Raw genomic sequence first — 26,807 nt, forward strand, 5'->3', positions numbered from 1 at the left:
GGTCTTTGACAGTATTCACTTAGGGTGAGGCAATGCACATTAATTGAATAAGTCTGTTTAAGAAGTAGCCAGACCATGGCCCCTTTAATGAAACCAGGATAAAGAAAGACTTAAAGCTGGGAGGGAAACAGCAACAGTTACTATGATAACCACTGTAAAGCTACGAGGGTCCAGAAGATCCTTTAGGCAGGGGCCCACTGGCATCCCAGCTTCAGAGTGCAGAACGTTTGGAAAGGAAAGGAAAGGAAAGGAAAGGAAGAAAAAAATGACAGTCCCTTCCCTCAAGTAGTTTATATTCTAACATTAAAAAGCACTGTACTTTTAAGCCTCCAATATAATTGGATGAACTGGAGTATTTCCAAAAGTCAGGATAGATGAATTCTTTATTCTAAGGTTTGTTTTTTTAAAGACAAATCATGCTTTCATTGTCCATATTTTACAAAGATATTCTATATAGACTTCATGAGTGAAAGAATGTTCTGCCTCCTGTCATTAATTTTATTTTTATTTTGTTGAGCAGCCATCAGAGCTAAAGCTAATCAATTTGCTAACTGAATATGAAGAGGATAGACTTTTCCACCCTCTGATGAGCAAAAGTATTTTAAGATTTAGGTAGCTTGTCCACTGTTGATTTTATTATCATATCACTGTAGTAAATCATCACTATTCTTTAAATTTTATAGAGAACTTTGTTTTCCAAGTGCCTTATTTCATATTTGATATTGATAACCAAGACAGGCATTGTACTGTTAATAAATAAGAAATAGATATATTATTTCCTCTTTAATAGGAGCTCAGTCAAAACCTGTTTTAGTCCATTAAAACATTCTGCACTGACATGAAATGCAAAATTTCTTTAACCTCTTTGCTTTATGTCAAGCAAAACAGCTTCCTCTTCTTGCTTATGCTGTTTCCCTTAATTCATAGCCCAATCAAGACCTCCCCGATTCCTTATGCTTTGATCCCTGGCCCATAATGACCTTTCTCTTATTCTGAATTTTCATAACATTTATGTGTGTGGTATCTTTCATATTATTTCATCCTTCTTTACATAATGTCATGAATTTTTGCACTAGGTCAGGGATTCTTAACCTTTCTCATATCATGGTCCATTTAGTCATTCTGCTGAAAGCTATGAACTAGCTATAATAATGTTTTTAAATTCATAAAAGTAATGAAACTCATAGACTCCAAGTTAAGAAACTTTGAATTAGTTGACCCTTTCAGGTAAAAATTATGTGGTCTCTGATGGGGGACCTCTGTCTTTCCTTGTTTTTCCTTCTACAGCTAGAAATTGGGAGTATTAATCTAAGGCGGAAATCTAAGAATGAAATGTAGTGAAGAGAACTTTGGATTTGGCATTAGAAGACCTGAGTTAGAATCCCAACTCTTTAATCATCCTCTGACATTGCCAGGTTGGAATTCTGATCTAGAATAGTCCCAGGATTCTTTATAAAAAGAAGAGAAGAGTATTTTGTGCTGGGGTGGGAGGGGTGAAGCTTCAGACCTGGAACCTGGCGCCTACTTAGAATTATCAATAGCTATTTCTAATCCCTGTGACTGCAAATCTGAATCTCTTCTGTGGCTATTGGAGGAGCAGCTATAGATGTGTCAGCTGTGACTTGATGTTTTTCATGTTATTTCATTGGAGAAAGACATGGAAAACCACTCCAGTATCTTTGCCAAGAAAACTCCAAATGGAGTCAGGAAGAGTTGGATGTGACTAAAATGAATGAACATGATGTCATTTTATATATAAATATCTGTTCCTGCCACTTGTATTCCAATCCAATTCAATGAATACTTTCTGGACACTTATTACATGTCTCTTAGTATATGAAGTGCTTAGGGGTACATGAGAGAAACATGGCATGGCTCTTGCTAAAACTCTTTATATTAAAAAAAATATGTTATGAGCAGGCTACTTCTCTGAGCAACTGATGATTGGGCATACATGAGAAGAGTTTAGTGTCAGAATCAAATAAAGCTTACAAGATTAATGACACATTAATGATATGCATAGTAGTTATTGTGCACATGGTAATTAGCCATAAGTGGTAAGAAGTGCTCACAAATTACTGTAATTAGTATTACTTTTACCCAGTACAATTGTGTTTTCAGCTTTTTTTTTTGGTCTTTGTTAGCTTTTTGGTATCTATAAATGAATAATGTCAATGTTGACAGTTTCCCCTAATGTGATGAACAATTTAATCTTCATTCCACATGTGCAACAACACACATTTAAAGATAAAGAGCCTGGTTCCAACTCCTCACTCGGAAGGTATGCCCCTATAATTCTGCTCCCTATTGCCCTGTGTCTCACAGTTAACCCTCTGCCATGATCTCTCAAGTCTTATCAGTTTTTATCTCCAACCTTCTAATAGCTTCTTGAGCTAGCATATCCAGTTCCAACTGTTTCCTGCTCTTTATCTCCCACTTCTAAGAGCCATGAAATGGAGGGCAGGAAGGTTCTAGGGTGGGAGTCTGTGGATAGTTGGTCTAACCCAGCACAATCAGTCTCTGGGGGTGAAAGGACACCAATCTAGAACATAGGTTGCAGAGAGAACTCTGCGTATGCTCTTGGGGTCTGTGGAGCAGAACTAAGAGAGTAGAGGGAAGGGAGGAAACAAGACAGATAGAGAGAGCTGTGACCAGGTGCGTTAATATTGTTCTTGGAGAAAGGTAACATTATCTATATTTCTCTATCCCACATCAGTTTCTCAAAATGTGCCTCTAGGAGCCCATCCTCTGAAACAAATTTACACTCAAATGAAACAATGATCATTAGCCCATCTATGGACTGGACAGTAGGAAAGGGAACAAAGGACATGAGGTAATAGCACTGAGTAAAAACAACTCTCAGATTGCCTGCAGCTACAGCCTATCCAGTGGTATGGGGAGGCATGAAGGACTATGGCTGGCTGTTAGTCAAAAGGACTGGTAAATGAGCACAGCAGGAACTTGACTGTCTCACTCTCTTGTATTTGGTCTCCTTTGGTTGACCTGTTATTTCAAATCTGTGTCTTGCTTGTGCAATATCAGTCAGTGTTTTTGGAATTAGAAGACCTAAATTAGAATTACAAACATTTCCAGATTATGCTTGACAGCTCTCTTGTAACAAAAGGTAAAACAGCCAAACAAAATAAAAAATACAGTGACTTCATCTGAAAGTATATGCAACATTCCACACCAGAAACTTCCCCAATCTCCTTATTTTTAAGTCTTTTTAAAAAAATGAACAATATTTATTTGTTTATTTGTCAACCTATAGCTCTATTGGTATGAAGAGAGAGAGAGAGAGAGAGACAGAGAGAGAGAGAGACAGAGAGAGAGACAGAGAGAGAGACAGAGAGAGAGAGAGACACACACAGAGACAGAGACAGAGACAGAGAGAGATGAGAGAGACAGACAGAGACAGAGACAGAGAGACAGAGAGAGAGAACAAATTCATTATAACAAATATGGATAGTCAAGCAAAACAAATTCTATCATTCATTCTGTTTGTCAATATTCTAAATTCATCACCTTTCTGTCAGGAGGTAGATAGTATGCTTCTGTATAATTCCCTGAGAATCATGGTTGGTCATTTCATTGAACACACAGTCCTTAGAGCTTTCAAATTGTTTTTCTCTACAGAGTGGTTTTCTCATATAAATTGTTCCCCTGGTTCAGCTCATTTTATTCTTCATTAGTTTATAAAACTGGGTTTATAAATTCTCCAGGTATGAATACAGCATGTATGCAAATAAGTGAATACAAAAGATATACAGAATAACACAAAGGTGTTTCAAGAAAGAGAACATTCTACAAGCTGGATAGAAAAATGAAGGTCTCATGCAGGGCGTGGAACCTTCCTTTAAAAGGAAGCAGGTAAAGACTAGGAAAGAATGAGGTCTGGACACGGGGAACCACTTGTGGAAGGGGATGAAGGTAGACTGTGGAATGTCATAAATGTGCAAAAGCTAACAGGTCAATTGGACTAGAATAGAGAACACATGAAAGACAATAATATGAACTAATACTGGAAGGCTGTGTGGAAGCTAGGCTGGCCAATGATTTTAAATGTAAAGTGTAGGAGTTTGCATTTTCCCCTAAAGGTTTCTAACTTCTTTTTGAGTCCCTTTAGCAATCTGCTGAACTCTATGGATTCTTCCTCAGAATGGAATTTGTTACTTATATCCATAATTGAAGGAAATATTCAATCTCAGAGGCTAGTGAAAATAAAGATGTATTTTTTTCCATCCAAGTTCACAGACTGCCTAAAATCCTGGATAAGAATACTTGCCTTAGAGGCAAAGGAAGCCATTGAAGAGGTGTGTGTGTGTGTGTGTGTGTGTGTGTGTGTGTGTGTGTGTGTGTGTGTGTGTGTGTGTGTGATGTGACATTGTGAGATCCATTTTAGGAAAATAAGTTTGGCAGTTGTTTGAAGGATGGATTAGAGAGAGGAGTACCTGAAGACAGGGCAACTATTTAGGTTAGTATAATAGTCCAGCTGAAAAGTGCTCAGGATCTGAACTAGAATAGAGCTCATGGGGTGGGAAGAATGTTATGATGTGAGAAATATTGTGGAGATAGAATAGACAAAACTCAGCAACTGATTAGGTATAGGGATTTAGGGAGGAGGGAAGAAGTGAGGATGTCTCTAAAACTGAAAACTTGATGACTAGAAGAATGGTGCTGCCATCAACAGGAATAGGAAAGTTTGGATGAAATATGCAATAATTTTGTTTTATTTTGGCCTTGTTGAGTTTATGGTGTTGAAAGGACACAAAGATAGAGATGTCAAGCAGAAAGATAGTTGGGAGAGCTAGATGTGTAATTCTGTAATCTATTTAGATTGTTTAATGCATGGGAGCAAAGAAAATGTGAGTGTGTGTGTGTGTGTGTGTGTGTGTGTGTGTGTGAGAGAGAGAGAGAGAGAAGTAAGCCTTGAATAGAACCTTGGGGGACACTCACAACAGGGAGACGTAAGTACAGAGCTTCCTCCCAACCCACTTCTATGGGTTAAACATCCTCTTTCCCATTTATACTTCTTCCACTTTTCCCAAGGAATGTACTTACTTGTAACTTTCTTCCCATTCTCTTGACCTCTGGATTCTGAAATCTCAGGACTTGGAACTTTCTGTTTATGCAACAAATTTTTTCCCTTTCAGGTCGCCAGGGAGACAGCCTCTGAACTGAAGTAAAGAAAGAGCTAAAGAAAGATTAGACACACTTCCTCTTCTTTTTTTCCAGCCCATTTTTGCGTGCATGCACATACTTGTGTTTGTCACCAAAGCTGTTTTTTCTCCAACACTGAAATCTTTATTGTTTAGAAGCTTTCCTCTGGCCTGATTTCTTCTTCTGAAGACCCTTATGTATCACTTATTGTCTTTACAGTTGATATATTAACAATACAAAGCATACATTGATGTTATTTTTTTATGAGTATGTATATCACTTACACTTGATATCCACTTGAAGGAGCTCTGGATTTGTAACCAGAGGATTCAAATTCCAGATGTTTTGCTTCCCTGGGTTTCCTTGGGTCAATCTCTTAATCTCTGTGGGCTTTAGTTTCCCTGTAAATGAAATGAAGAGGCTGAGGGGTTGGAGTAGAAAAACTCTAGTGTTCCTATATGTTCTAAGTCTATAATCTGATGACTAGACCATAAATTCCTCAAGGGCAGGGATCTTTTTTTTTTTTTTTTTAAATACATCCTCATCTTCTTAAAGCACCCTGATTTTGGTTATACTGATTTTGGTGTTCCATATGTATTTGCTGATTGATTGATTGAAATATAGGGACAGCCATAGTATAGAAGAAAGAACAATGAACTATGAGTAAACTATGTGACTACAGGAAATAGCTTTAGCTCTCTTAGGCTCAGTTTCTTCATATGTAAAATGTGGAAAATACTATCTGCTCTACCTATGTTGTAAGGTGATTGCAAAGATTCAATTCAGTTCACAAAAGCATTTATTAAGACGCAGTTTTTCACTGAGCCCCATTTAGACGTTGGGTGAGTCAGACTTACTCCTCAAAAAGCTTACAATCTACATATGAAAAGAGGTGGCCTGTAAAGGAACTTTGTAAACAACTAAGTGCTATACAAATGTGAGTTATTATTATTATAAAGTTCAATTATAAGAAAGATAGGGCTAGACAATAAATGGACTTGAACACTAGAATGATGAATAGATTCTATGACATTAGGGTCCATGTGTCTTCTCTTTTTTTATATCACCACAGTCCTTGGCACAGCACTACGCCCATGGTATGTATTTAGTAAATGTTTTTTTGAATAATATATAATATTCTATAGCTATCACAAACTAGATACTTCTGTGTTATCCAAAAGCTCACTTGGATGATACTTCCCTAGGTCAGCACTTAAAATTGGATGCCCAGAGGGTGACCACTCCCCCAGGTTCTGGGTTACTCTTTGAGTCCACACTTTTAAAAGTATGACTCTTGTTTTCCCACTGGTGTGCTTACCTTTAATAGTCAACCAGGAGATACAATTGGTCCAAATCAAAGATATTTACTTAGATGGTGCAGTGCCAGTGCAATATTCACAGTGACTATGGCAGCTATGAATATGCTGGCATAATTCTGAATCATGAAATGCAACAGACTCTCCATATAGAAGACAGAACCAAAACATTTTTTCAAACACCAGAAAGCCAAATCCATCATGGTAACAAAGAAATCTGTACACAATAACAATGCAGAGGTCGGTATCATCCCTAAGCCTTTTTTCTGTTAGGCTTCCCACAAACCAGTTCCCTTAAACAAATCACAGACAAGCTCTCCTACTCACACTAATTCGCTGCTATCTCTGTCCCAGTTCTGACAAATTCCTCTGAGCTCCCCTCCAGCTCTGCCTCTGCCTCTTCCTGCTTCACCCATTCAGCAAGCTCCTCCCACCATAGGTCTCTTGTGATTCAAACTCATATGACTTAGGCTTCCGTGTGACTCAAGCAGGTCTCATGGGCCTATTAATGGTTGGGAAAGATCTTCCAGTTCCATTAAAATACATTAACAATACAGATGGTATACACAAAATAGTAGCGACTAAACATTTCCTCTATAAACTTCAGCCACACCCTTATACACTACACACAGGGTCAGTGAGAGGAGTGGGCATAAACTTACCCTGCTCTTGAGGCACATATAGGGAACACATGTGACAAAGGCAATCCTTGCCTTTGGCACCATAGAGTCCTTATTTTCCTATTTTTCCTGTGATGTCCTCATGCTGCTCCCCACTTTCCCTACCCCCCAACTGGGGGCAGCCTCTCTGTTGGGTGGGCCACTTAATTGGGTTCCCTCAGGTTATTCCTGTCTGCAGCTCAACTCCCAATTGCTAGAGCAAATACTCTTTTGAATCAATAGCTAGTTCCTTTCCTAGATTCCAGGGATCCCAGTTATTGAAGACCAGTTTGTCTATTTCTTAGACCAACTCCTTGATGGGTGCATTGTCCTACTGGTCAGGTAACTCAGGCCAAAAGTGATCCTCTGGGTCCTTCCTCTATACCTGGCTTTTTGCTACTACAGCTTCCTACTTGACAATGCTCCTCCCCTCCCCCTCTCTTTCTCCCTTTCCTCGGCCCCTTCCCCCTCTGTCTCTTCCTATCCTCCAGAGCTGGCAAGATAGCTTTTTAAAGGCAACCTGCGCTAAATTCAAAGTTAAGCCAGTTGGTAGCAAACTGTCCTCCTATTCCATCATGGAACATTTCTTCAAACTTTGTAAAGAAGCAACAAGTTATGGACAGGTCTTTAAACTTTAACACACGAACACCTGGTTACTCGAATGTTATGTAGTTTAATCATCTGGGTTTTGGGGGATGGGGATCACTTGGCCAGAGGTGTCCTGAATAAGTAATATAAACACCACACAGGTTATATCTCAGCATAGAATTAAGAGCAAACAGTTTGGTGCCTTCACTGCACAAGTAGTTTAAACCACTGATTTAAGTAATGTTTTTTTTCTGTCAATTGACTCATCAGTGAAATTAACAGGTTGCTTCAGCATCGTGCTATTTTGTCCTTCCTTAGATATGCACATGTTATTAGCCTCATGGAAATCTGGGTCTTTTGAAACTGGAGCTTTAGAAATCAGGATGGAGGATTTTCCAATGGAGCCTAGTCTTTCTGTTGTATTCAAGAAGATTCTGACCCCCATTGTAAAAATATAATTCACTTTATTGGACTTTTTTCCCATGATCTAAGCATAACTGTGCCAATATTTCCCTTTTTAATATCTCTTCTAGTGATTTAAGGAAAAAAGCTATATCTCATTTCTGAAGATTGCAGCCCTACCTAACTATCTCATTGGTACATACGGTGGGTTTGAAACAAGCCATTTTAATTTATAAACCTGGAGGATAAATGACTAAAGGGAAACCTTATGATCGAACCACTTTTCTAAGTAGACAGGTTCTTAAAGGGTGCTGCAACATTCCTTCCCCTATTCTTCGTTCTTCTCCCCCAACCCAGCCCATGCATCCTGCGTTTGAGCTTTTAGAATGACTTGAGTGAAAATACAGAGTCTGATGAGCTTTGCTCTTGTGCTGTTTTTAAGTCCCTTTTTCTCCTCCCCCAAACCAATTTTGTCTCCTACACAGCCCACTCTAGTGCTTTGCTGGGGGAGATGGTGAAAACAATGAAAGAGTGTGCTTGTGTTCTGAAACTTTCTTTGGGTTCTTTCCTGGATCAGAATCAGTTTCATTTTTTACTAAAGTTAGGCTAAAGGATTCTTTGTCACAATGGGTTTTCCCACCAAATTTTCTGACTTTCTGACTGGTTTGGTAGTGGTGAGTTCCAAGAAAGGACTTGAGGTAGGGAACTATAAAACTTCTCCTTTGGGCTCCTGTAAGGAGAAGACAGATGAGAATTTGGGATTAGGTTTAGAAAAGAAATAGAAGGGCATAGTGGTGAGTGAAGGCAAGATTATGTCATATGAGCATCTGGTGAAAATATAGGGGGCATCTAGCCTAGAGAAGAAACTGTTGGTTGAGATTTGGGAGAGAGTGATTAGATTTGTTCTACTTGAGCTCTGCATGCGGAGGGCAAAATTAAGAGTAATGGGTGGAAGCTACAAGTCAGATTTTGAGACAATATAAGGAAGTATTTTCTAATGACTGTGGTAGAGTGGTATAGTTTTCTGTGGTCATTAGTGGACTCCCCATATTTGGATGTTTTCAAATGGAGTCTATATGACCTCAATTCTTATATCAGGAATGTTGTAGATGGGATTCATTCTCAAGCACGTGGTGGATAAGTTGACCTTTAAGGTCCACTCCACGTTAGATTTTCTGGAGTCCATGAGTGGTTGAGTGGGATCCCCATTCCTGAGCCCTGATTCTGATTAACTGTAAACTAGCTATGGTCACAGGATTACAGATCTAGAAGTGGGGAGCTCAGAGGCCATGTAGTTCAATCCTTGCCCCCCAACACCCTCCTACCCATTTTAGAGATGACCAAACTAAGCACAAAAGAGGTTAAGTGATTTGGCCAAGGTCACAGAGGTAGCAAATAGTAAGATGGGAATTTGAAACAAAGACAATGTTAACTGTTTTGAGACTTGAAATAATTTGTATATAGCACTATAGTTCTGGGAAATCTCCTCTAGTTATTGTCCAATTCTTGCTATGAATTGAGGGTATTATTGGCCTCCTGGGCAGGTGACAGGCTCATTACATACAATCAGAGCCCTAGAAATGTCAGTAGTGGGGTGACATGATTCAACATTCACAAACCTAACCTACTGAATGACAGATAGTTCAATCAAACAGGGACATGAGGCACGGTATGAAAAAAAGTACAGTGGAGACACATACTGGAAAGGCAGGCCAAACACAGAGTGAGTAAAGTCAATGAAGAGACCTCAAGACAAGGTTAGGAATAGGACAGTCAGCTATGGGGGAGGGACTCTCAGGAAGCAGGTAAACTCAGGGCTGTAACTAGGGAGTTCAGGCTTTAATTCTAGCCCTGGCATTGGGTATAAGAAAAACAAGCAGGACTCAGGTTTTGACCAAGGATGTGTGTGTGTGTGTGTGTGTGTGTGTGTGTGTGTGTGTGGTGGTGGTGGTGGTGGTGGTGGTGGTGGTGGTGGTAAGCACTGTGCTTTACCATTTATTTGAACAATCTCCGCAGAAGAAGCTCTTTTTGTGTGGTCTCCAAGGCCATATGTCTAGTGGTTTATGTATCTTTTTTTTTCCTTAGTGATGACAAACTTCAAGTAAATGAGAAGAAAATGCACTGATATGGAACTGTTGCAAAATATTGAAAAGATTTGCACATTGGTTTTATGCTGTGTAATCTTCTCTCTAAGTAGTCCATCCCATCTTCTTTGAATGAGATAAAGAAATAGTAGATTATGCCTCAGAGAGTCAGAAGTTTCATTTCCCCAGCAAACTCTTCCATTAGACCATAGCAATGAATCTTTCTAGCTACATGTCATTGTGGAATGTCTTAAAGACAGCATAATTTGTGATGCATGTTTAGTGCTTATGGGGAAATAATTGAATAGATTAAAAGCAATGTGTTTACACATGTGATTTTAGCTTCCATTATTAATGGGCTCTCCTCTATCAATGCATGTGTCCAAGGTTTATATGGGAGCAAATTACTCTGTGACTCACTGCTCTGATATTTAAAAAAAAAAATCTGTCTACAATAGCTTTCCTTTGGCCTTGGGAACTGGTAGAGTGATAGAATCAAGGCTGAATTTCTATTACAGCTCCCTTTGCCATGTGATTAGTGCAGTACCTGGCACCTAATAAGCACTTAATATAAATAGTTTTCTAAAATTCATTTTCATTGATCCATTTCATTGATTCATTCCATGTATTATTTCTGTTAAACATGCTCAAGCCCAATGTGGTAGCCCTGAACAGAGTTCAGAAAAAAGCTACTAAGGTGATTGATTAATAGCTTGAGAAATAGACTCTCACTGGAAAAAAAAAAGATTATGATGCTAAGGCATGGAGAAGAGAAGGCTGAAGGGAGACTCCATCTATCTTTGAGTTCATGAAGGGCTCTTTCATGATGAAGATACTCCATTCCACAGATATAGGAGAAAAGGAAATACACCCTAACCAAATTTAATGATGTATTTAAATAGGGATAAAAACATGGAAGGAGATTTGACGCAGCCTACCACAGTGGTCTGTCACATATGATGAAGCAGAGTGTGTGTGCTTACTAACTTTGCTACTTTTCCCCTTAAATGTCAGCACATGATAATCCCAGAATAAAGGAGATAATGTCATGGCCTGGATACCCAAACAACAGCAGCAACAAGAACAAGCATTTACGCAGCACCTAGTATGGTCCATGCGCTGTGCTAAGTGCTTTACAAATAGATCATTTGATCCGCCCAGCAACCTGGTAAGATAAATGCTGCTATTATTTCCATTTTACAGTTGGGTAAACTGAGTAAGACAAAGATTAAGTGACTTACTCAAGATATTATAATAATAAACAATACTAACTAACATTCATATAACACTGAGAAGGTGCCAGGCATTGTGCTAAGCACTTTATGTCTTATTTGATCCTCACAACAACCTTCAGAGGTTTTGTAATTATGTTATTATTATGTTATGTTAATTATTATTATATTATGTTAATATTATTATAATAATATAATATCTTGTTATGTATTATATTATTATCCTCATTTTTTCAGATGAAGAAACTTAGGTAAACTGAGGTTAACGGTTACAGAGAGTTGCCCAGGGTTACACAGCCAGTAAATATCTGAGGCTAGGTTTCAATTCAGGTCTTTCTGATTCCAGACCCAGAACTCTCCCCTGTGCTACCTAGCTGCTTCCCTCAGTATGACTGTGTCTTTGAACAGGGGGTTCCCCCATTTACGGAATGCACTCTCCTCTCTGCTTTCAACTCTGTCTCTTCGAATCTCTAGGTTTCTTCAAAATCTGCCTGAATAGGCACCTCCTACATGAGGCCCATCCTGACCCAATACTTGTCAATTTCCTCTCCTGTTTGAAATTACATTATATTACTTTGAATACACTTTGTACTTACTTGTCTGTGTGCATATTGAATTCCCTTTCTTCCTCCTGAGTAGAACATGAAGTTCTTGAGGGTCAGGGATTGTTACACAGTGCAATACATATATACATGTTGAATGGAATAAATCCTGAGATTTGTTCTGTGTCTGATTCATTTTGAAGTTATTGACTTATAGAAAGTGCATAATTTGAAGCAATTTTCTTCCAGAGTGTTACCTGGGTTATATTATTCCCATCATTTAAAAGAATTATTTAGAAAACAAATATGGAAGATGTTAGAGATGGAAGGGGCTTTAGAGATCTCTCAGATCCCCTTACCTTCTACCTGCAGCCTTATTTTATAGAAGAGGAAATTGTGACCTTGTCTAGTGACTCATGGAAAGATCCAGGTTGTGAACCCATGTTCTTTGCTTCCAAATTTAGTGATGTTTCTGTTACACAACACTATATATAAACATAACATGAATATAGCTGATCTATCTTTAAGACTTAGGAGAGATAGATTCTTCTTACCCAAATACTATAGGAAAGCAGGTCTTCCTGGTTTCTCCCTGCCTTCTCCCCACCAATGTTAATGCCTTTCTTGTGAAGCTGCTTCTTTACTCTGCACATATCTTATATGTTGATAGATATTTGTGTGTCTGCCCCAGAGACTGTGATATCCTTGAGATCACAGACTGTCCTTTGCCTTTCGTTGTATCTTCAGAGCATAGCACAGTTCCTGGCACATAGTGAGGGCTTAACAGATGCTTGTTGAATTGAATAAAAGCAAAATAAAATAAAATCACTGACCTCCAGTTAATACAGACCTCAAAGTAGGACACTCTTATTCTTTCCTACCTCCAGTAGAAAAACCTAACTTTCCTCATGCCTCACTCTGGGTTTTAGATGTGGTCTAGGATTGAAAAGGAAAAGAACAGAGTAAAGGGAGTGAAGCATAGGACTGAATGGTCTTTTTATGTTTTCTTAAATTTCCAGTGTTCATGCATAGTTAAAGATTTGGACCACTTATCTCTGGTGGAAATCAAGATTGCTATTGATTGTTTTAAGTACCCCAAATTAAGGTAGTAAATGAACCTTAACAAAGTCTGGGACTTCAATTTTCCTTAAATAGCATGGTAAAAGATTGTAGAAACATTCTACTTTTATAATATTAGGTTGCAAAAGCCAGTCAGTTATCCCTGAAATGAATTTCCAAATGTCAGTTGAGGTAAAGGGAGGCTATACTGGCTAACTCTCTTGACTGAGGTAAATAGATCAATAATGGAAATGAGTTGGACATGATTATGACTCAGGACAAAAACATTCATCTGGAAAAGCCCAGGTGCAAGGTTTAGATATGAAGAAATGCAGGAAGTATGGGTAAGATTAAGGGCAGTTGGGTGGTACAGTGAATAGTGCTAGGTCTGGAGTCAAGAGATCTCATCTTCCTGAGTTCAAATCTGGCCTCAGAAACTTAACAGGGCCAGTCACTTAACCTTATTTTCCTCAGTTTCCTCATCTGCAAAATGAGCTGGGGAAGGAAATGACAAACCATTCCAATATCTTTGCCAAGAAAACACCAAATGGGGTCATGAAGCATCAGACATGAAAGAAAAACTGAATAAAGATGAGCAAGATAATACTTAAATAAAATAATAATAATATAATAATACTTAATAATACTGACAGTGCTTATATTTTGGTGAGGGAAAAGGAGAGGGGTTTGAAATGTAGAAAGATGCATGAAATAGATTTCATCTTGCATCTCAAAAAGCAAATTTTTCTTTTCCTGTTATGATTTTAAAAGTATATTTCTTTAGATGTAGGGATAGAAGGACTTCCTCTTAAGACCCTGGAAGAGAAGAGAGGCAAGTAGGAAGGGGAAAAATAAGGGAGGGAGTCCTGAACCTTTGATGGTCTACTCATGGTATTCCTCTATACACTGGCTTCCTTGCCTTTGCTTTCACACAAGTTAGGTCCCACAGGGAGTTTTGTTTAGGATACTTTAAAAGATTCATGTTCTCATTGATGTCAATACTCCTTTGACTGACTCCTATCATATTTCAGCCATATCTTCATTCCATTCAGTTCCACAACTCTCCACAGGTCTTTCACCAAAGATCTACTCAATGCCATGAAAGCCTTCTTTGGGTTCTTTAAATATTCCATGGAGCCCATTGTAAAACACTTGCTATTTATTCATCATTTATCTCAGATCTTCTTTCTCCAGAGCCAGCACCCTTTCTACTGTACCACACTGTGAGACCCAGACAAATTATAATCCAGGGCAATGAAAAAATTCTAGATGTTGATCCTGAGTTATTTCTAGGAGAAATCACTAGGAGTGGAAAAGATAACAGAAGATTGGGATTATATAAATGCTATTCTATTCTCCAAAATGGTTAAAAATGGTAGGAACTATTGTTTGGGAATATCTGATCCCTAGCAAAATTCTGAAATAGATTACCAAGCAAATGGTTTGTGAGCCCTGCGCAGTGTAGTCAAAAGAATGTTGTGGAAAATCCTGGTTTTGCTACTTGTTATCTGTGTGACTTTGGCAAGTGACTTAAATTCTTAGGGTCTCCATGTCTTCACCTATAAAATGAGAGGGTTAGCCTAGTTGATCTCAGGTCTTCCTTTTACCTGTAAATCTTGTGATCTGGAATCTTCATAGAAAAGCCTGAAATAACCATTAAGACTGATATGCCTTTACTGAAGAAAAGTCAAATAAAGAAAATAACTCCCTTCCAACCCCCTCTGTCTCAACAAGATTTGTTAGATCAGGGTAAAGCTGTAGATGGTATTCTTTTATTTTAAGAGAACATTTGACAAGTTTCCTAATAAAATCTTTGTGAGTAAGAACAGAGGAAATACGGGAAGGATATGTCCTGAATTTGCAGGATGATTAAACAACCCTACGAGAACTGATTAATGCTTTGTATCTGTGTTGAGAGAGGTCTCTTTTGGAGGTCCAGAGGACTCTGCATAGGCTCTGGGTTATTTAGCATTGTTATTATTGTTCTTCATAAAGACATAGAGGGCATTTTTTTTTAATAAAGTGAACAAATATCATCGGTTTGGGAGAAATATGTTATATAATGGGTGACTACAGCAACAGATAAATGATCTTGATTAGTTGGAATGCTTGGTTGAAATTAACAAGATTAATTTTAATAGGGATAAACATAATTTTCTGTATTTACAATTAAAAAAATCAATTGCAAAAGTATAAGACAGGGGAGACCAAGCTTGATAGCAATTTATGGGGAAAAAATTATGGGAGACTATTCAAGGCATGGGACACAGATTGAGTATCTTATTCAAGGAATAGGAAAAATGCCAGTGTCATTGGATTGAAGAGTTCATGGAAGATGGAGATGATGAGGCAGGGCAGGGGTATAAAGTACTTTGAATGCCAGAAGATTTTATATTGATTTGTAGTATTGAAATTGTGGCAGTTGAGAGAGGCTCATTACATGTCATGCATATCTGCTCACATCTTAAGATACTAAAACACCAAAACCAGAACTAGAATGCATACAGAGGTAAAGGACTAAGAAAAGATAAGGAACAATTGAAAGAAATACTTAGCCTGGAGAAGAGAAAATGTAGAGGGGACCTGAGAGCTGTCTTCAAATATTTGATGGGCAGTTATATCAAAGAGTGAGCTGACTTATTTTTTATTGCTCCAGAAAGCATAAATAGAATAAGGGAGTAGAATTCTCAGAGAGGCATAGATTAGACAACCATTTGTCAGAGATGACATAGAAGGGATTTTTACATTCAGTGGGAACTTGAATGAGATAACTAACAGCCCTTTCAACTCTAAGATCTTATGATTCTATGAACTCTATCAAACAAGTGATTACAAATGAATTGCTTTCAAAACAGTCAACAATTTGACCACATCCCACTGTTTTTTCAAAAACCATTAGTGCATAGAACCATCCTTGAAACACTTTTTAAGTATTAATGTTTCAGTATTGCAAAATACCTGTGACTTCATCAGTGCTGGCATTTTTTTGCAGGTATTTTTTTTTCTGATGCATATTACAATCTTAGATAGCCTTGTTTCTATTGACAAAAATATCATGATTTACTAATCGCCTTTCCATAGATAAACTTTTCTGAGTTTAGCTAGCCTAGTCCTTGACCTACAGGACCCAATAGAGTTTGTATTCCTGAGATCTGTCTTTCAGGAGCGCAACTTCGTTGTCAGGCCTTGATGAGACCTTGGGGGAGAGCTTTAGTGTCACCATCTTGAAATAGCCTTCTTTGATGGAGGGATGTTGTGAAGTCTGAGATTTCCAATAATCACTTAGCTCAGGAAAATTATAAAATCATTTTGTAATATGTCCCTTAGACTTTATGTTTTTTAATATCCAGAGATGTCAGGATATTTGAAAATCCATATGCAGGGCCGTTATTTATGTAGAGTCTCAAACTAACAAGCCAACACAATTCCACAGAACTGTGCAAACATTGAGTGAGATATGACTGCACGTTTAAAACTTGAAATTCATGTCAGAGAGAGAGATTATTTGGTCTGCCTCCCTGAATCCAATTTTACAGTTTTTACTTGATGAAATGATCAAAGTCTGTTGCTTTTGAGCTGCAATCCCTTTGAAATGTAAAATGAATAGCAAGGAAACCTAAGGGGGAAATAAGCATACTGTTGAGGTTCCAGAATATGATCAAGTATTATTAATATCAGGAGAAAAAAAGACATTTAACAAAACAGAACAAAACAAAAAAAGAAGAAACAAAGCCAATTTGGATATTTTGAAAGTTGTCCGCAACTTCATTACTCTTTGTGATGGTGTCTCTGGCATTTGTTCATCCTGTGCAACCACAAAATGGTCTTGGTAGAAGCAGGAGCTGTGTTGGAATTAATTTATTAATGATGACTTAAAATAATGCTTAGCCACAACAAGAAGCTAAGAATATAAGTGAGTAAACACAACGATTGCAATCATTTCACTGCTATCCTAAAAACCATTCACAAAATAGGCAAAGTAACAGAAAGAAGATAGTTTGAAATTCAGAGGGTGCATAAAATTACTTTCTTATGCACAAGACAGGAGTGGCATAATTAGCATTTTGTCAGAAAGTGATCTGGGGGCTTTATTTTGCAGGTTCCGAAGGGACTAACAGTATGATGTGGCAGCTGAAAAAAACTAATGCAACTCTAGGCTGAATTAAGCACAAAGCATAGATTTCAGGAATAAGGAACAGATAATCCCTCTGTACTCTGTCTCGGCCATAGCACATGTGCAGTGTTGTTTTCAGGTCTGGTTTTCTAAGTATTCAAAGATATCACTAAGCAGCATATCATCCAGGAAGACAGCCAAGACAGTGAGCTGCTTTGAGTCCATGTTATACGAGGAATAAGGACTGGAGATTTTTAGTTTGGAGAAGAAAAGACTCTGGGGGGCATCATAATTGTTATCCAGCCAGCATTCTAAGTCCTGTTGCGAGGAAAAAGATTAGACATATTTCATTCACTGCAGCGGGCAGAAACAGGAACAATGGGCATATTATGCAAAGATTAGATGTCAGGAAAATATGCTAGGAATGAGTTATCCCAAAGTGGAATGGGTTCCTTCAGGAAGTAGTGGGTTTTCTCTGGAGATAACTAATTGGTGTTATAGGTCTCTGTCTGCCTCTGTTTCCTCAACTGTGCATGTCCACATGAACAGCACTTACTGTTCCACTGTGATGATCAAATGAGATAACATTTGTAAAGTACTTAGCACAATGCCTGACAGATGGTAAGTCCCTAATAGTGCTTGTTTCCTTTTGTTCCTTGTTGAAGAAACTGGACAATCAGTGTCCAGCTGATGTTGTGTAACATAAATTTGTAGTGGAACAAGTTAGGAAAATTGTATAATTTTCTACATCTCCATTCAGCAGGAAGTGTGTTAGGAGTGAAGGTGGTGGATGGCAGGAGTCATCCAAGACTGAAGCTTGTTGGGACACAATTGTGTAATGATGAGTGTGCTGGGACTCAAGACAAGGGGATAGCTTAGAAGTGAAATGGTTTACCAAGAGGTCAAAATGGGGAACAGAGGAGAATGCAGCTAGTATAAGAAAGATGTTCTTGGAAAGAACTGAGGGATTGAGGGATTTGAGGTTAAAGTGTGGATGAAGAGTAATGTTTGTTAAGAAAAGGTACAGGGAGAGATGGAAAGCCAATAGATTACGGTCAGGGAAAGGGATTCTTGGATATAGAGGTGGTATGTTCACGAGTGCTGGCAAGATTAAGAATATAACTATCTTTATTTGTTGCTGAGGTGAAGTGGGGTAGAGGGATAGGTCATGGAGAAAAAAAAGGAATTCTTTCCTATAAGTCCAACAAAGAAAATATTAGCTTGAGTACGTTAAAGTGGAAGGCAAAGTGCATTAATTTGATGCATTGTTCCCGTAAGTCCTTCGGATTCAGAAGAGCCTGTACCACGTGGTTGGCAGCCTCTGTTCCCCTACTAATAGATACATTTAGATAGTATTTAAGTTACGAAGTGCTTTCACATATTATTTTACTTGATCTTCATAACCATCTGTGAGGTACTTAATAAAAGTATTTTTCCCCATTTTACAGATGAGGAAATAAGTTCAAGAAATTAAGAGATCTATGAAAGGTCCTGTAACTAGTTAGTGGTAGAATTGGGATACCTGATTCTTGTCCTGTACAATTGTAGAGCCAGACTTAAGGCCTGGGTCTTCCGAAGATAGATCCAGTGTCTTTTCCACTACTGCACATAAACTTTTTCACTAAAGATGGCACATGCAAAAGTTCTGGGTTCAAGGGACAAGATTTAGCTTTTTTTACACAGCTTGTGTATAACACGTGAAATGTATAGGCTGTTACCCAATGAAATCAAAGGATGGCATGGTACTAGATGGTATGATTTGCCTGAAATTTTAAAATGTCACTGTGGTTCAGGATTTTGGAGATAAAACATTGCTATATAACAATTTCTTTAAATTTTCACTTAACTGTCAATGAGATTTGCTTATTTGCCACCAAGCACATGATGGTCACATGACCTATTTGTCTCCATTTGACTCCCTGTTCACTTTCTTTGCCTGCCTTCCAAAAATTTTGTGGTGGTGATCTGACCTGAGAAAATTGCCTTTACTGTGGTTAACTATTTTCAAAAATTCATTTTTTGTGCTTAACTCTAGCCTACAGCAGAAAATTATTTATTTATTTTTAAAGACCCCCTGTATTTCTGTGTGACTTGCAGATATTGAACTGGCCTACTAACTACCCAGAGAATCCAGGGATGATATTTTGGGTAGCAATTGATTTTGGATGAGTAATTTCCAAATCTAACTATATCCATAATAAACTTTGTGTCCAGAAAAAGAAGTGGCATGTAAAGCAAGGAGTATAAAAAATGAGATATCTCTAAGAAAGCCCTGAAAGCAAACTTAGCCATGAATTAATACATAATTGGACTTATAGCAAGCTATGTCCTCAATAGGAGAGGAAGAAATACTTAGTGCAAGGATAACATTGCTGCCAAGTGCAAGTTGCCTAAAGCATTACTACTTAGATCTGGATCACTTATTGTGTCATCAGCATAGAATCTGATTATAAAAGCAGGATGTGGAAGGGGAAAAAAACGCCTCAAACACCCACAAGACAGACAGTGTAAACAGAGTAAGAACAGGAAAAGGTAAGACACATTCTACAAGGAAGAGTTCACTAGACCACGAGTCAAAAGGACCAGAATTCTAGCTCTAACTCTGCCACTAAATAGCTGGGTGACCTTTGGCAAGCTACTTCAACTCAATCTTAGCTTCCTTTTCTGGCTGGACTAAATGATTTCTAAAATCTCTTCCAGACCATGGCTCACAGAAGTGAGAAAATGGGAAGCAGTCCTTCACTGTATTCTGTACTGAGCTTTCTAAATCTGTACATGGGCTCATGGGTTCACTTATTTATTTAATGTTTTATCATTGATTTTGACTTTTCCACCAAAGTTATTTACCAAAATGTCCCTCCCCCTTCCCTGGCCATTGGTCTGTCTTTTCTAGCAAAGCACTGCTAAACAAAACCAACCACTGCAGAGATCATATACGATGTGTATATATCATATATGTATATATACATACATATGTATATATATCATATGTAGCATTTTGGATTCATATTTTAAAAACCTCTCCACCAAGAAATGAGAAATGTATTTGTGAGACAGGTTGGAAATTATAATTAATCTAAGTTCAACTATCTATTAGTACTATTTTCATTTTTACTGTTGTAGTCATTGTATTTATTTTTTCTTGGCTCCATGCACTCAAGTCTTTCTGTGTTTCTTGTAATTTTGTATATTTCTTGTTTCTTATAATGTAATAGTATTCTATTTCTTATAATTGATTATTATATTATTATTATTATTATTGTATTTCTTATAATGTAATGTAATACTAATGAGTACCCACTTTGTTTCCAGTTTTTTCTTCCTTTTCCTTCCCTTCCTTTTCACTTTCCTCTTCTCCTTCTCCTTCTGCTTTCCTTCTTTTGTCTTCCCTTCCTTTCCCCTTCCTTTTTTCACTTTCCTTTTTCCTTTCCCTTCCTCTTGCTCTTTCCCTACCCCTTCCTCTCCTCTGAGAAAGCATGATTATTGTCAAATATAACTGTCATTCTGTCAGTTTGATTAAATTCAACTAATTTTTAAAAAGGTCACATATATATATATATACACATATATATAGATATATAGGTAATTGTAACTAGTTCGAAGTCCAATATTGTCTGATTTTTTAAAAAGCCAATGTGTGCTTCTTAGTCTTGGTTTGAAAAAGAACTTCTAACTTTTCAAGCTACATAAAATTGAAATCGGATGCCTCAGGAGGTAAGGAATCCCCTCTCATCAAAGTTTTTTTTGAGAAAAGCTGATGTTGAGTTATCAGTAGGTTAAAGGGAATTCTTGTTTAGGTCCTGATCAAACTCTTCCAAATCTGAGTTTCTCTGATTCTACCTGTGGATGCAGAATTTAGGTTATGAATACACAAGTTATGAATGACTGGGCTTACCTATGTCATCAATGAAACAGTTAGCTTGACTTTCCTCCCAGTAATTTGAGTTCAATTTTCAGTTATTGCACTGCATGTAGTCAAGTAGTATCTTTGACGTTATTAAGGCATTTGATTAGAATTCATAACAGATAGGGAAGGTGATGCTGGGTGTGTCTTACTGTAGAATTTAGGATAAGAGACTGAAAAAAGCATAGCAATAGAACAGGTGGGATCCTTTGGCCTGAGTTTATAGAAGAGAAATTGATTCAAGAAGGAAAGAAAGTTATTAGGAACATAGTTCTGGGAATGTAGTAACCTATTTTATCTTCCCAAAAAGGGAAAAAAAGAATTCCATATGGCTGCATAGGGAACTCATCTGTGATGTACAGTTTGTAGCTAATATGTTAAAAAAGAGGACAGGCAAGTGAATATGAATAAAAAATGATAAGCGTTTAGAAAACGTGTCAAAATGTTCTAAGGTTAAGCCAGGAAAGCAGCAATGAAAGGGTCTGGGACTGGTTAGCTTGAAGAGATGACTAAGATGTAGGTGATTTCAAACATCTTACAGATTGTCCTATGAGAGAGAAATTAGACTTGTTTTGATTGACCTGATTGTATAGAACTTGGACAAAAGTATGGAAGGCATAAAGACAAAAGCTTTGCAAATATAGAAAGACAGAGTTGTTTTAAAATGGAATAGATTGCTTCAGAAGTAGTGAGTTCTTCATTGCTGGCTTTTCTCAGGTGGAGGCTGGATGACCACTTGTCAGGGATACTCAATTACATTTGATTCAATTTAACAAACACAGTGCCTGGCACTGTGTGGGATCCTGCTGATCCAGACAGAAAAAAATTTTAAATATCTCCCTAAAGAGCTAATATTCTACTGGAAAGGAGAGATTTTTATGAAGGAGGTTCTTACTTTGGTTGGGGTTTGGAACCAGGTGACCTTTCGGACCTTGCTATTTCTGCAGATTCTGTGGTTCAATTCCTTTCTCCGCTTTCAGAAAAAAACTGCCAAAGACGAAATGTAATTTGATGGCTAAGTTTGGGCTGTAATTTCCATTGGTAACATCACCTGAGAAGTGACTTTCTTTTAAAAAATGTCTATGTAAGAGTTCTCTTCTTTCCATGATTAGATTTCTGAGAGGTGGGAGGGAGTCAGTGAGCCTCTGGGCACCTCAGCTTGGCTCCAGGTGCCATATTTTATTGGAATCATTTCTGGTGATATCTCTGTACCCTGAGCAAGCCAAGATGGGAGAGTTTTTCATTGTCTTTGAAACAATAACAACTTCTATATTTGCAATACTCATGAATCTATAAAGCTTCCCTCTGCCCTTAAAGGTCCAAGACTAATGCAGCAAGCTTTGAAAAATGTAGAGATGTTATTCCTTGGAAGCATTTAGAACTGAGATGACAAGTCTAGAAAGTGTTGGCAACTGTACATAACACAATTGCTTATCTTTCTTTATAATGTACTATTCAGCACAGTGAACTTCCCCTTAGGAAGCTCTCTAGAATTGCCCTTTCTTCCATTTAGAGAAAAGCTTTAATTTTCTTCCTGTATCTATTCTGAATAGTAATGGGATACTGAGACTCTTGTTTTCTGATTTATGATGATGATCTGAGTGGTGGAAGAACCACACATATTTGACTGTTCTAAATTAACATTAGATAAAACAAAACATAAAATGAATAATGATGAAGGGATAGACATCTGGGTATTTTGCCCTAGCCTCAGAGTTGCCTAATATTTAACTAGGAAGGAGCCAATGAGGAGGTCTGCCTAATTTAACAAAAAAAGGCGCTGGCATTTAAAAATTACTGTCCAAAAGAAAGTGCATATTGATATTTTTTCAAGGGAAGAAATGATGTTTAATATTCATAAACATCACACCTTTGTTATCATTAGGGAGCTAATTATGAATGGTGCTGTAGTACTATCTCCTGCCTGGCAGATTGGCCACAAGGGGCCAAAAGATTTGTATACATGACTTCAAAATGAAGGTGATGCTAGGTGAAAATCTCCCTTTCCTCCTTCCAGTAAAGAGGAGATTTGCCTTCCTTCTGTGAGACAGATGCAGTGTTGAACCATGGATTACCAGTTCAGCCATAAGGAAAATCATTTCCATGTTTCTACTGGGAAATATTAGTACAGAAATCATTGGATGTTTGAAGGACTGGCAGATTCCCCAGGAAGCTTCATGTTCACAACTTTTAGGTTGGAAAATGGCCAAGCCAGCTCTTTTGTTCCACTCTCCCCCTCTTTCAGGACAGTGTCGAGTGACTGGCCTTACCTTGCATAGTCTCATCCCTGTTTTGTTCTTATTTCCCAGTTTGACTCTAAACTCCCATAAGAAAGTGATCACGTCTTACCAAATGTTGTATCTTTTCAGTCACTATACATTAGACCCTTAAAAAGAGTTTGTGAAATCGAATTAACTAATGTTTATTTCTTTTTTTCATGGAATTAACTCATTCTCTTACAGAGTGAGGCATTCCCACCAGTTCCCTTTCCTTCTTATCTAAGCAACCTCCCACTTCTTAATATTGGAAAGTAATATTGCAAATAGAAGGACGAATATTGTGGAGTCATATTATGTGAGTCTGTGCTAGAAGGATGTCCTCCTGAGGCTACTAATAATTAAAACTATCTGGGATAGAATGAAAGAGTGACCCATGTTTGAGTATATTCTGTAATAGGAGTCCTATTATAATGAGATTCAAATGTTATTCGTGCCTCAATTTCATCCTGTTTTGCAAGGTACATCATTTGGAAGCCCATGAGATTGGATGTGCCATTAACTACAATATAGTTAATCATATAGGAGAACAGGGGGGAAATTTGTGTGTTAATGAAACTTTACTTTTATGCTATCTGACAAAGATGAACTCATACAACATTCAAAAGGAGTGAATCAAGTTAAACATTAATGTGTGAAAAATAGAAAGCAAAAGTCAGACACCCATTTATTCCTATATGCTAAAAAATAAACCCATATAGACTTATTGGTCCATGTTATAGAGTCTGTGACCCAAAAACATTTAGTTGCATGCCACTTATGATAATGTCATTTAAATGTCTACTGGCTACACATGACTGAGCTCTCAGAAGCATGCTTTCCATTTCCTCTTTAAAATACCCTTATTAATATACAGCAGTAGTAGAGGAACCATTTTAAAAAATTGGTACCATGACATGTGACTGTCTGTGAATAATCCGCTTATTCATGGCGCAAAAGCTATGTGTCCCCATCATTAAGTTTTAAGAAAGGAGTTATAACTGTTATGGTTTCATAAATGGGGGAAAAAAACCAAGGGTTAGGGCGTGTCACATAAATGGATGGCATAGCTAATTCTTTGTAATATTTTATTACTTGCTTCTTCCTCATACCATTGGATGTAGTTATTTCACAAGGTTCTAGAAGAGGTTCTGTTCTTTCCCTGTACTCTGGTGGTTAGCTATCTCATCTGCTCCTAAAGGCTTCAATTCGTTCAAAATTTGAAGGTCAAAGACCTTCAAAAGAGATCGTTCTCTCTCAAGTCAGAGGATCTAGTTTCAAATCTGCTTTTAGTGCTTACAACTTGTGTTATCCTGTATGTCACCTAATCTTATCAAATGCAATAATTTTTGTAAAGCAGTTAGCTCATTCATTGCCTGTCATATAGTAGATTCTTGCTTGTTCCTTCCCTTTCCTACTCTCTCTGGGCCTCAGTTTCCTCATCTGTAACGTAAAACAGTTGGACCATGGTGAAAAAATTACACCAACAAAATGTCCCTGAAAAGTGAAACATTTTACAGGCATGCTTGGCCCCAATGAAAATTGGCTTGACCTTAATGGGCTCAATCTGACTGAGTTGGTGGACAGTGAAACATCTTTTATGGGTGAATACAGGTTCACGAAGCTTTGCCCCTCTTTTCTGAGTAAGTCTGATGCACTAAGGAGATTCTTGGAGTATGGGAGATAGTAATGTTCCCTATGTTAATGGGTGTGGACCAAAGTATCTATTTTTTTTTCACTTTGAGAAGGTCAAGTGGATGAAGAACAGAGGTTTTGCCTTGATCCATAAAAATCAATGCTCTCTGCTTCACTGGATTATCAACTGTAGCATGTTGGAGCTGGATGGGACTTGAAAATTCATCGGGTCCAATATTTTCATTTAACAGAGGTGGTAACATGATCAAGGTGATATGGGAAGTTAGTATACTCTTTAGTGATCACATTTTCTATCTTATGCTATATTGTGCTTTTGTATTCCTTAGAATTCTTAGAGTATTGTAGGGCCTTAATAAATAATTGTTGGTTGACTGAACATAAAACTGGAAGGGAAGATGAAGAGGCAGAAGAAGAAGATGGGCTAGCTATTTAGAATTTGTACTCATTCAAAGTTGGGAGAACAATATTGAAGTGATCAGGGTGAAATGGAAAGAAAAGTAGATTTGACATCAAGAGGACTGCCACTAACTAGCTATGTTATCTCTGTGGACCTCATTTACATTAGGTGTAAAATAAAAGTCTGCACTGAATGACTTCTGAAGTTCTATTATCTTTGCACACATAATTGCAATCCATTGAAAATATGGTAGAATTGAGCTATTTAAATCAAATGCTGCTGCTAATAATAATAATAATATGAGTTTTTCTGTTTGTAGTATTGATAAAAGAGTTCATGAAGTATGACAAAGGGACATAAAACTGCAGAGGGACAGATCAGTTGTTCCTATTCTCCAATCTCATAATTCAAAAATCAGGGGAAATTACTTGAAATTAACAGGTCTGAAATTTCATAGAATATTTAATTTATCAAATCATATGTGTCACTTCTACAAGAAAATGTTGAATCATATTGATATATTAGATGGCTAAATTAAAGAAGTTGTGTTTATGTGGGTTCAAAATAATGGTCTGAAAAGTGAAAAAGTCAGTCAACCCAGTTATTTTGGCTTCCTGTAGGAGAAAGAAAGGGGCAGTAAGGGGCACAGTAGATGAAGTGCTGGGCCTGGAGTCAGGAAGATCTGAGTTCAGATCTGGTCTTAGACATTTATTAGCTGTGTGACCCTGGGCAAGTCACTTAACCTTGTTTGCTTCAGTACCTCATTTATAAAATGAGCTGGAAAAGAAAATGCCAAATCACTTCAGTATCTCTGCCAAGACAACTCCAAATGGGGTGATAGAAAGTTGGAAATGACTGAAAAATGACAACAGCAACAAAAAGGACAAAGAAAATCCCATTCAAAACAATGGTAGTAACAAAGCACCTAACTTAAAGTACACACACACACACACACACACACACACACACATTTTAAGGATGACAGTAAATAAATATGATTTTTTTTTAAAATTAAAGTTTTTAATGTATATCTCTAAGATTCAGGAACTATGTTGGAAATATCATGATGTAATGGAAGAAGCTAAACTTAGAGTCAGAAGTCGTTGGTTCCAGGACCTTTTCCAGTGCTAATGGTAGCTTGAACTTTGGAGATCTGAGGTTCCTTATCTGTAAAATAAGAATAATAAAGTTTGCATTATCTCCCTCACAGCTTTAAAGAAAACACTCTGTCTACTGCCAAGCAACATAGAAATGTGAGTCAGTATTATTCCACCAAATGAGCTTCTCCTCTTTGGTCAGCTCCATAGCAGATCTATCTGGGTAATGCTGTATGTGCTCCTTTGGTTACTCCTGTTGCTGTCTTGGGTGCTCATGAGAAGTTGGCCATATTTGTTGTTATCATTAGTAAAGAAAGGAGAAAAAGTGATGGCTCCATGATA

At 37.6% G+C, this 26,807-nt stretch overlaps 1 protein-coding gene and 1 long non-coding RNA gene across 4 annotated transcripts in view; one reads left to right on the forward strand and one right to left on the reverse strand.

The window, feature by feature from the left end:
• LOC140533284 (metabotropic glutamate receptor 8-like) overlaps positions 1-26,807 on the forward strand; it is a 430,744-nt gene that overhangs the window by 251,819 nt on the left and 152,118 nt on the right. The gene's annotated exons all lie outside the window — the stretch shown is intronic.
• The window catches only part of LOC140531254 (uncharacterized), a 36,161-nt gene continuing 35,680 nt past the window's right edge, over positions 26,327-26,807 (reverse strand). For 2 of the 3 annotated variants that reach the window (XR_011976309.1, XR_011976308.1), the window contains exon 4: positions 26,327-26,535. This is a non-coding gene — a long non-coding RNA (uncharacterized lncRNA). The remainder of the gene's footprint in view (positions 26,536-26,807) is intronic. The other variant, XR_011976310.1, reaches the window with a different exon arrangement.

The sequence above is a fragment of the Notamacropus eugenii genome, chromosome 3 (genome assembly GCF_028372415.1).
Source record: "Notamacropus eugenii isolate mMacEug1 chromosome 3, mMacEug1.pri_v2, whole genome shotgun sequence".
Classification (NCBI taxonomy): Eukaryota; Metazoa; Chordata; class Mammalia; order Diprotodontia; family Macropodidae; genus Notamacropus; species Notamacropus eugenii.